Here is a 7,378-nt window from a genome sequence, read left to right on the forward strand (position 1 = left end):
AATAAGGCAAGCTCGGCGTCGGTTAGTCCTCTCTGAGGGCGGATCTGAAACGTCACTTGAGAAAGAAACCAGCCCCCGTTCTACTGATTTGGTTGTTTTCGTGCAGGTAACATGGCAGCAGCCAGGAGAGTTACTATCCAAGAGGCTGGAGCCCCTGATTTTACAATGCAAACATTTCAAGTGCATCACCCAGTGGTGGCTACAAACTTTGAAATAAAGACTGCACTGCTCAATTTGATGCCCAAGTTTCATGGCTTACCTGCTCAAGATCCTATCAAGCACCTAAGAGATTTTCAGGCAGCCTGTTCTACTGTCAGGCGTTATGGTGCAGATGAAACTTCAATTTTGCTGAAAGCTTTCACGTTTTCTCTTGAGGGGAAGGCAAGAGAGTGGTACTACACTCAACCAGCAGCAATCGTATCCAACTGGGATACACTGAGAAGAGAATTCTTGGAAAAGTTCTTTCCAGCTGAAGTTACTGATAAACTGAGGAAAGATATTTCTATGATTGTTCAGGATGATTCTGAAACTCTCTATGAGTACTGGGAGCACTTCAATAATCTTCTGGAAGCTTGCCCCCACCATATGATTGACAAGATAGTGTTACTCGGCTATGTCACACAGGCATGAGGCCCCAAGATAAGACCACATTGGAAAGTGCTAGCAACGGGTCTATGAAAAAGTACAAGACCACTGATGAGGCATGGCAATTGATCAGTGACTTAGCTGAATCTACTAGGAATCACAGGCAGAAACAAGGCTGTGCAAAAGCCATTGCAGATGTATCCTCTAGTAGAGAGACTGCTGCTTTAACTCAGAGTATCTGTGAAATGACCAACTTGCTGAAGCAGATGCAATTGAACCAACAACAAGTTCAGCAAGTTCAACCTTCTCCAACACAGCAAAACCAACAGTTAGTCCCACAGAGAGTTTGTGGAATCTGTGCTGATTACAGCCATTATACTAATGAATGTTCGCAGCTCTAGCAGGAAGACAACATCGTGGCATCCACACATAACTTCTATGACCGCCCCAACCAAGGGTACAATTAAGGTGGCAATTACAACCACGGATGGCAAGACAATTCTAACCAGAATTGGAGGGACAACAACAATAGAGGAGGCAGAGATAATCAGGGAAATCAGAGGTGGAATAACAACAACAATAGGCAGTAGAATCAGAATCAACCTTACAGAGCACCTCACCTAAGAAAATCCCAAGGGCCACAGAATACCCTACAGCAGACCTCTCAAATTACCTATCCTTCTTCATCTGCTAATGATGACTTACTACAATCTATTGATCGGAGACAATAGACCATGGAAAACAATATTAATGCCACTCTGAATGGTCTGACCGCTACTTTGCAGGCTCTTGTCTCCCAGATTGGATCAATGAACAACTCCAATAACTAACCTTTGAGCTCCAGTGAAATCCCCTCTCAACCATTAACCAATCCAAAGGGTGGCATCAATGCCATCACCCTGAGGTCCGGAACCACACTATAGGAGAAGAACCAGGAGGAACCAAGCTCACCAGAACACGCCTCAGCTGAAGAGGTAGTGGAAATAGAAGATATTGAAGAGGAAAAAGACATACAGGACATAGCTGAAAAAGAAGAAGCTCAACCACAGGAAGAAGCATCAAAAGGCACAGACACTGTAGAAGACACCACTCCTATTCCATTTCCACAACTTGCAAGGAAGCCCAGGAAGCAGCTGGAACCTGATCCAAAAATGGTAGAGATATTTAAAAAGGTTGAGGTAACTGTTCCTCTATTTGATGTTATTCAATAGGTACCTAAGTATGCAAAGTTTTTAAAAGATTTATGTATACATAAAGACAAAATTAATGAATTAGAAACTATTCCTTTAGGAAGTTCCATATCTGCTTTAATGGGAGGTTTACCTGAAAAGTATAGTGACCCAGGTCCTTGTATAGTTAATTGTACTATTGGTGGTTTGATAATTTTTGATTGCATGTGTGATTTAGGAGCATGTGTAAGTATAATGCCTTTGTATATATATGATATTTTGAGGCTCCCTCCCTTAAAAAGGTCGGCAGCTCATTTTGTGTTAGCAGATAAAAGCATTATTACAGTGGTTGGAGTTGTTGAAGATGTACTAGTGGGCATTAAGGGACTCATATTTCCCATTAATTTTTATATCCTGGAGATGCCCCAAAATGACTCAGATAAGCCATCATCAATCCTACTCGGAAGACCATTCCTGAAGACATCAAAGTTTAAATTAGATGCTTTTTCAGGAACATACTCTTTTGAAATAGATGGCCGAGTAGTGATTTTCAATCTGAACAGAGTTATGAAGCACCCACCGGAGGATCACTCTATCCTCAAGTGTGACATTATAGATGAAACAGTGGCTGAAGTCCATCAGGAGGAATTTGAAGAGAAGAACACAGGACAAGGTCCAAGTGTGGGGACATTCTCAGAGGACAATGACAGTGCTCTACCACTGTTACCAGCTCCAGACAACCCAGAGCCTGAACATAATCAGAAGTTAGAATTAAAACCCCTTCCTCCACACCTCAAATATGCTTACCTGGAAGACGGGTAGAAGTTTCCGGTTATCATTGCAAGGGAACTTACTTCTCAACAAGAAGAGCAGTTACTTTGTGTGCTGAGGAGGCACAAGAAGGCAATTGGATGGAGTTTGGCAGACATAGTAGGCATCAATCCTCAAGTCTGTGAGCATAGGATATTTTTAGAAGAGGGAGCAAGACCTGTCCATCAACCCCAGAGAAGACTGAACCCTACTATCCTAGAGGTTGTCAAAAAGGAAGGGACCAGACTACTAGAGGCAGATATCATCTATCCCAGCTCAGACAGTGAATGGGTAAGCCCAGTACAAGTGGTGCCAAAGAAGTCTGGAGTCACTGCAGTGAAGAATGAGCATGGAGAGCTCCTGACAACCAGAGTTCAGAACGCATGGAGGGTCTGCATTGACTACAGACGCCTCAACCAAGCAACCCGTAAGGATCACTATCCTCTTCCATTCATTGATCAAATGCTGGATCGCCTGTCAGGTAAATCGCATTATTATTTTTTAGATGGTTACACAGGTTATTTCCAGATTCATATAGCTCCTGAGGATTAGGAAAAGACCACTTTTACATGTCCTTTTGGGACTTATGCTTACAAGAGAATGCCCTTTGGCTTGTGCAATGCACCAGCTACTTTCCAGAGGTGCATGATGAGTCTTTTCTCTGATCTTATTGAGGACTGTTTGGAGGTTTTTATGGATGATTTTAGTGTTTATGGCGATTCCTTTAGCCTTTGCTTAGATGGATTATCTAGAGTATTAGAGAGATGTGTCAGTACAAACCTTGTATTAAATTTTGAAAAATGTCACTTTATGGTTAAACAAGGGATTGTACTAGGACATGTTGTGTCTCACACTGGCATTTCTGTAGATCCAGCAAAGGTGGATGTTATTTCTAGTTTACCTTACCCCTCTTCTGTGAGGGAGGTCCGTTCTTTCCTTGGCCATGCAGGTTTTTACAGGAGGTTCATTAAGGACTTCAGTAAGGTAGCACTTCCCTTATCCAGGTTACTGCAGAAAGATATTGAGTTCGAGTTCAGTGAAAATTGCAAATAAGCGTTTGATAAGCTGAAGACCGCACTGACTCAAGCTCTAATTGTGCGAGGACCAGACTGGAGCCAACCATTTGAAATAATGTGTGATGCTTCCAACTATGCCGTAGGAGCAGCACTGGCTCAGCGTGAAGATAAGGATCCTTTTGTTATTGCTTACGCGTCTAAAACTTTAGATGCCGCTCAGTCGAATTACACTACTACTGAGAAAGAGCTTCTTGCTATTGTTTTCGCTCTGGATAAATTCCGAGCCTATTTACTTGGTACTAAAGTAGTAGTGTATTCAAACCACACAGCTCTAAAGTATTTATTATCTAAAAAGGAGTCCAAACCAAGGCTTATACATTGGATACTGCTATTACAAGAATTTGATTTGGAAATTAAGGACAGGAGTGGTAACCAGAATTTAGTGGCAGAACACTTGAGTCGCCTTGAGCACATTACAGATGACTCCACTCCTATAGCTGATACTTTCCCATTTGTTCACCTGCAAGCAGTATCTGAGATAGTCCCTTGGTATGCACCTGTAGCTAATTATCTTATTAGCCGCACCTTCCCTCCGAACTTTTCTAAGCATCAAAGAGACAAGCTGAAAAGCGAGTCTAAATATTATATATGGGATGACCCATACTTATGGAGATGTGGCGCTGACCAGGTAATTAGACGGTGTGTGCCTCAATTAGAATTCCAGTCCATCTTAGAGGCCTGTCACTCATCTGAGAGTGGAGGACATTTTGGCCCTCAAAGAACTGCTAGAAAAATCTTAGACTGTGGATTCTGGTGGCCTACTCTTTTTAAGGACGCTGCTGAATTTTGTAGATCTTGTTTTCCATGCCAGAAATTTGGTAATATATCCAGGAGGAATGAGATGCCTCAACAGATTATGCTTTTCTGTGAAATTTTTGATGTTTGGGGCATTGACTTCATGGGTCCATTTCCAAATTCTAATGGTTATTTCTATATATTGTTAGTTGTGGATTACGTTTCCAAATGGATGGAAGCGATTCCTACCCGCAATGATGATGCTAACACTGTTGTTTCCTTTATGAGAAACCATATTATTTGTCGCTTTGGATCACCACGAGCAATTGTGAGCGATCAAGGCACCCATTTTTGTAACAGGAGACTAACAGGACTAATGAAGAAGCATGGGATAATTCATAAAGTTGCAACAGCCTACCATCCTCAGACTAATGGGCAAGCCGAGGTGTCAAATAGAGAGATAAAGCGTATCTTGCAGAAGATAGTCAAACCTCATAGAAGAGACTGGAGCACCAGGCTACAAGATGCACTCTGGGCATATAGAACAGCATATAAAACACCCATTAGGATGAGTCCCTTCCGCTTAGTTTATGAAAAAGCTTGTCATCTCCCTGTTGAAGTAGAGCACAAAGCCTTTTGGGCAGTAAAGGAATGCAACATGGGAATTGAAAAAGCCAGAGCTGAAAGGAAGTTGCAACTGCAGGAACTAGAGAGCCTTCGCCTAGAAGCTTATGAGAACTCAAGACTATACAAGGAGAAGATGAAGGCTGTACATGATCAGCAGATCAAGAGGAAAGAGTTCCAACCTGGGGACTTAGTCCTCCTTTATAAATCTCGACTGAGGCTCATGCCAGGCAAGTTGAGATCAAGATGGGAAGGTCCATACAGAGTAGAGAAGGCAGAAACGTACGGAGTTTATCACCTAAGCCATCCTTCAAACTCTGAACTTATCAAAGTTAATGGATATCGTTTAAAGCTGTACCATGGCGAGAAGCTGAAGAAAAATAAGGAGCTTGAGATCTTCCTCTTGGAAGATCCCCATATAGCTGAAGACTGAGCTAGTGGAGCGTCCAACTTACGGACGTTAAAGCAAAGTGCTAGGTGGGAGACAACCCACCATGGTATGATCATTCTTTTTTTTATTTTTAATTTTCTTATTCAATAACTCTTCTCTTCATTAGTACATTTCGTGCATCTGCATTTCCATACTTTTATTAAAAAAAAAAAATCACGCGACGCGACCACCTCATTGACACGTCCGCGTCGCGGGTGTTGGGAGAGCATAATAAAATGAACAGAGAGTCACGCGAGAGCGTGACTGGAGGCATGCCAATGGCACAAATTGTCCCACGCAACCGCGTGCCCCACGCGGCCGCGTGACCAGGATTTCGACGTCAAAGTGGTGCACGACCGAAAGTTGTGCGAGAGTGGTGCTGGATTGGTGCTGAACGCAGAATCCTTCCCACGCGGCCGCGTGATCCACGCGACCGCGTCATATCCTTCTAAAGCCCACTCGCGCGATCGCATCCCCCACGCGATCGCGTTACCCAAAATTTGGCACTAATATGATATTGAACAGAGAGTTGTGTGAGTGCGAGGCTACCCTCGCGCCAATGGCATAAAACGGGTTACGCGACCGCGTGACTGACGCGACCGCGTCATTCAGTTTAAGCACAAGTCGCGCGACCGCGTGCCCCACGCGACCGCGTCGCTTGCACTGTACAGTTTTCCTAATTTGCCAATTATCATATCTTTTTCTCCCCAAATCCTATTTTCTCCTTTCCCTCCTTATTTCTTCTCCCTTCCTTCCTCCCTTCTTCCTTCTTTCTCACTTTTTACTCTCTCTCACCCCCATTAACAAGGTTTTTCTCTTTCTTTTCTCCTCCCCCCTTATTTTCTATTATTCTTCTTATTTTTATATGCCATCTTCTTTTCTTTTCTTTTTACCTTCATTATTCATATTTTCTTTTTCTTTCTTTCTCCTTTTTACTTGGTGTTATCAATTTATGTGAGTCATTATCTATTATTATATGCTTGTGGATTGTTTTAAATTTGTTTGACAATTATATATTGCTTTTTAAGGGATCACTTGCATGTTCAAATTCTTATTTTCAAGAACTTCTTCTACATGCATGCTATGTGTTTATGAAAAAGCCCATATGGCATTATGAACTTCTCTACATTTTTCTACTCTAATATTCAATGCTTGCTTTTCACAAATTCCCTTTACTATTTTATTTATTGAATTTAATTATCAATATAAACGTGATGGTTAGTTACGAGTGATAACATATTTAAATTAGACATTGAATACTTGATATATGCTACTCATGCCTTTGCCTGCATGCCAATAAACCCCTTGCATTTATTTGCTCCTACATGCACTTGCTATATTTCCATTGATGAACTTTTCACATGTAATCCGGACCATGTGTTAACGTCATTCTTCTTTATTGTGCATTGATTATCACTTACATCACCCTCTTCCTTGCTCTACTCCTTTAAATTTTATTTACTTTCTCTTCCCTTTTTCAGGATAGCCACCAAGAAAGGAAAAGAGAAAGCTACTCCCAAACAACCAGCAAGAAGAGGAACAAAGAGAGCATTAGTGGCAAACCCTCTTCAACTGTGGTAAAGCCCTCAACAAAGAAGATTAAGAGGATCATAAAGGTTGATGATAAAGAAAAAGCCTTCACAGCAAAGGACACTACGCGATTCCGCAATCGCTACTGTGAGCAGATGTTCCCCATCCTGGCTGAAAGGAGTTACAACAACGAATACCTTCTTCTCCTCCCGCCCAATATTGCTACCTTTGTTGAGCCGTAAATTGCCCGAAGACAATGGGGTTTCCTACAGAGACAGCCAAGGCAGGTCAATCTTTCTTGGGTAGTTGAGTTCTACTCCAACTTCCACCTGCCAACCCTGTAGTCTGTCTATGTCCGTCAGAAGTAAGTCCCCATTACTGAAGAAGCCATTCAAAAAGCTCTAGGTCTTCCCCCTGTT

At 42.2% G+C, this 7,378-nt stretch overlaps 1 non-coding gene across 1 annotated transcript; it reads right to left on the bottom strand.

The window, feature by feature from the left end:
* Positions 1-483: 483 nt before the first annotated feature.
* On the bottom strand, positions 484-591 carry LOC112745285 (small nucleolar RNA R71). The gene has a single exon (XR_003173222.1). It is a non-coding gene; the product is annotated as a small nucleolar RNA R71 (small nucleolar RNA).
* Between the last annotated feature and the right edge of the window lie 6,787 nt (positions 592-7,378).

This window comes from Arachis hypogaea, chromosome 14 (assembly GCF_003086295.3).
Source record: "Arachis hypogaea cultivar Tifrunner chromosome 14, arahy.Tifrunner.gnm2.J5K5, whole genome shotgun sequence".
Lineage (NCBI taxonomy): Eukaryota > Viridiplantae > Streptophyta > Magnoliopsida > Fabales > Fabaceae > Arachis > Arachis hypogaea.